Source organism: Coptis chinensis, chromosome 9, assembly GCF_015680905.1.
Source record: "Coptis chinensis isolate HL-2020 chromosome 9, ASM1568090v1, whole genome shotgun sequence".
Lineage (NCBI taxonomy): Eukaryota > Viridiplantae > Streptophyta > Magnoliopsida > Ranunculales > Ranunculaceae > Coptis > Coptis chinensis.
Window position 1 is genome coordinate 3,751,735 of NC_141464.1, and position 4,570 is coordinate 3,756,304.

General features: G+C 34.2%; 1 pseudogene; it reads left to right on the plus strand.

Moving 5' to 3' along the window:
- Positions 1-477: 477 nt before the first annotated feature.
- Positions 478-1,432, plus strand: LOC147474438 (pentatricopeptide repeat-containing protein At3g51320 pseudogene; annotated as a pseudogene).
- Positions 1,433-4,570: the final 3,138 nt, after the last annotated feature.

The following is a 4,570-nucleotide window of genomic DNA, read 5'->3' on the forward strand; positions in this document are numbered from 1 at the left end:
GAAGCATGTCGAAATGATTTTTGCTAGTTAGTGAGGTATTATATAGTCACGATATTTGGATATTATCATGGAAACCTGCATATTTTAAATGTTTTACTATAAGTATTCTATTATTGGTTATGTGCGTTTCTACTGGGCATAGTTGTTTTGCTCATCCTACTTTAACATTTCAGCCTAGCCCGTTGCAGAGGAGACTATTCCTACCACCGATGATGATGGGTATGGGGATTTGGGTGGTTTCCCTTATGCTTGACGAGGGACAGAGTCGAGTTATTTTGTCATATAGGGTGTATCTATCTCATTTTGTTGGATAAGAGATAGTATAGTTCATTTTGGTTGTAAAGTTCATTTTGATGTAATCTGCGATGTAATTGAGTAACGGTGACCGTAAACCTTTGGTGGATATGTACATATACATTACTGTTGTTTAGAAAGTTAGTTTATATAGATTTGGTTGTTGGAAGTTTGTATTATGCGATGTCCAGGTTATGACAGGTTTTGGAGTATACGAAATGTTGATTAAACAAAGGAAACTCCGCCGAAATTTCGGTAGAATTGGGATAGTGACCGCCTCGAGATTTATCTTCGCGTCCTCGGGATGTGTGTTGGGTCTCGGGGTGTGATAGTCTTATACATTCTGCGTCCCATTTGTTTGATTCTATGTCTAATAGAGATTCTGTTTCTTGGAACTCAATTATTAATGGTTATGTAAGAGTGGGCGATGTGGATACTGCACACTGGATTTTTGATCAAATGCAATGAAAAATGTGGTTTCTTGGAATATTATGATATCTGGATATTTAAACAACGCAACCCGGGATGTGGGTTGAAGTTGTTTCGCAAGATGGTTAAGATGGGCATCAGAGGGACTGATACGACTTTTGTTGTTGTGCTTATTGCTTGTGGTCGATCGGCTAGGTTGAAGGAAGGTAATTCTGTTCATGGGTCGATGATCAAGAACTTTGGCATGTCAACTTTGATTATTAAAACAGCTTTGATAGACATGTATAGTAAATGTAGGAGGGTGGATGCTGCGAGAAGAGTTTTCGACGGTATGTTGGTGAGAAATATTGTTTCTTGGAATGCAATGATATTGGGGTATTGCATTCATGGCTGTCCAGACGATGGCATAAGTCTGTTTCATGAAATGACTGGAATAATGCATTGCGATGATGATTATGGTGGTGGTAGGAAGGAAAGGAAAAGATCAAAGGCAACAGAGCAACTTGTTATCCCATATGAGATTACTTTCATCGGTGTTTTATGTGCTTGTGGAGGATTGTTGTCGGATGGAAGAAGTTACTTCAACCAAATGTCATCTGTGTATAATTTGAAGCCCAAGTTTGCCCACTATTGGTGCATGGCAAATCTCTATTTTGGTGCTGGGCTCGTTCAAGAAACAATGCATAATATATTTGATTGCTCATTTTGATGTTATATAGACACATTTTGTAAAACTATATTTACAGTCACTGAATTTTTATAGACGTTTTTTTGACATTTGAGTTCTAACCAGGTGACGTGGGTTATGGAAATATGAATTGGCATATACAAATATGAAGTTACATATGTGAATACAAATTTACATATGCAAATATGAAATTTCATAGATGTTTTTTCTGACATCTAACAGGTGACACATGTTATGTAAATATGCATTTTCATATGTAAATATGAATTTACATGTACACATTGATTTTCACACACGTTTTTTTCCTGTCATCTGATTGGTGACACAGGCTATGAAATGTAAATTTACATATGCAAATATGAATTCTAATAAACTGTTTTCTGGCATAGCTATGAAAATTTGACAAACTGACAAACTAATCAGGCTCATTTCTTGCATTACATCAAGAATTCAAAGATAGTACCCAAAAGTTTCATCCAGAATTCAAAGACAAACTGACATTACATGAAAGATCAAAGATTTACGTCCATAATTCAAACAAAATTAGTATCCCAAAGTGATCCACCAATAAAACGCAACACATCATTTCATGATCTTCTTTCTTTGGTATGTTACAGCTACGTCAGATGGAGCTAAGGGCACCAACTTATTTCCAATCTTGAACTTATGCTTCTCCTTGCACCAACTTCCTAACAATTTTCCAACCTTTTTTTTATCCACCTTTCCTTCAACAAAAACCATAAAAAAAAAGGTTGCCAAAAGGAGTTTCTTTCATCTTGGCAATAAGAACATGGGTGAACTAGTGTTACCCCCCCTACTAGATGAGCCAATTAGGATTTGCCCCCCACTAGATGGGAAATTAGGGTCTCCCCCCTAAGTACACACACAGAAAAAAAATTGGTTAACCCACTTTGACTTTTTTTTGTGTGTATTTAAGGGGGAAACCCTAATTTCCCATCTAATCGGGGGGGTAATATTGGTTAACCCTAAGAACATCTCTAATTCTTCCTTTGAACTCTTGGAAAAGTGTTAGCATAGGCAAAGGGGCAGAAGAACGAAACAACTTGGTAGAGCTAGTAGGTTTTACCTCCTGTTGCAATAAAGGGAAAAATAATAAATAAATCTGTTAAACTGACATTTCAAAATTTACTTTCACATATATGAAAATACAAATTTATATAGCAAATTCAGCTATGCAAGTAAACATACGAAAATATAAATTTACATAGTTATTATTGTAACCAAAACAGTATTGATGAAAGCAAGCATACATATGTAAATTTACATTCACATAGAAATATGAATTTACATTCAAATTTGCACAGGCTATGTAAATATGATACAAATTCAAATTTTCATATCAACTACAGAGTGTCAACTAATATCAATTTTAGACAACTTAAAATATGCTTAAATACGAATTTGCATACGAAACTATAAATGTAATTTACAAATTCATACATATATAAATTAGGTATTTGCATATATAAAAATATAAATTCTCATAAAAAAATTGTATTTTCAAACAATTAAAAAAAAAAAAATATGATTCTCACCTTAGATTTCGTTTATTTACAAACAAAATTAAAAAAAGAATGATTTTTACCTTTGATTTCGTCTTTTTATCGGTAGTTGCTTTCCGTTTTGTTTGTGACATGAAAACTTTTGATTTTTTTTTTGTTTTGTTGGGTGTTTCTCTCTTATTTTTCGGTTGTTTTCTCATCTTAATTTGGTTTTGCAGGATATCTAGGGTTTACAAGAATAGAGGATGCGGCGAGAAGAAAGAGAGAAGATAAATTTGAGATCTAGGGTGTGGGGGGTATTTTAGTCAATTTGGGTATTTTAGAAAAATATGGGGTTTTTATGGGTTAGTACGTAATGAGGGGGTTTTTATGCTGGTTATGTATCAACCAGGGAGATTAAACCCAAAATTTGGATAAATTTCAAGGAGTCGAGTGGACTTGTGCATGTCTCAAAATGCAAGATACCAGCCACTTAATGCTAGACAGGCCTACAAGGTGATGAGATTGATTCGCTTCTTTTAACTAGTTATTGTTCTGTGTGTATGTATGTATGTGTTATTTATATGTTTAGTAACTACCATAATACCATGAGGGTGTTAGCATATTAGGTTAATATATGTAAGGGTAGTTGTGTACTTTCCAGTTGTAAAGTATATATAGTATTGTAATAGCTAGGGCTTAATATATTGAATATGATTGTTATTGATCAGAGGGGCAGAGAACACCATCTTGATTAGAGGTATTAGGAATTGGAAGGGATTAGGAATTTTGTATAATACTCGTAGATTGAGTGGTTGTATATGTGGCACATCTCTTGTAATTGTTGAATTAGTAACCTATTCTAATTAATCTCTTCGTATAAGAGTATAAATAGATCAACTATTATATTTATATACAACGTTGGAGCATACAAAGTTGCGGGCAAAATATCTAACAATGAGTAATCTGATTCTACCTACATAAATTTAAAAGGGCATACATGTAAAGGAAAAGATGCATGTTGTATCAGAAGGGCCTTTTGCTCTCAACTGGAGTTTGTTGGGCATACATGTAAACCTTTATTTTTGTTTTTCATTTTGATAACATTTGATTTCTTTTAGTATGGATTCTAGAGTACGCATGCGACACTAAAGATGTGGTGCGCAGCCTTCTCAACCACACGTAGAGCGAGGGTAAAATCGGAACATTACCAAACAAGTTGCCCCAAATAGGTTAACGAAATGAAAAATTCAATAAATAAAACCATAGAAAGAAAAAAGAAAATACACGAAAATTTCCGCTTTAGCGCTAGTTTCGTTTAGTGTTCTTACCCATTCTCAAATCCCTAATTCCAATCATCGAGTGTTATTGCCACATCAACCCACAGTTTGCTCGCAAAAGGTACTCTCTCTCGCCCTCTATCTCTTTTTAATCCAAATTCTTCATGAATCAATTGATTTTTTTAGTTTTGTGGCAATTAGTTAAACTTACTATTTCAGGAGATTTCTTTTAGAAACTATGAGTTTGATTGGGGATTGTTTGGTTTAAGCATTAGTTGGTTGTTGGGATTGGGGGTTTGTTTATGTTATGTGTGCATAATCTAGAATCATAAGTCTAATGTCTATAATCCTGTTTAGTTAGTTGGTTAGTTTCCTTC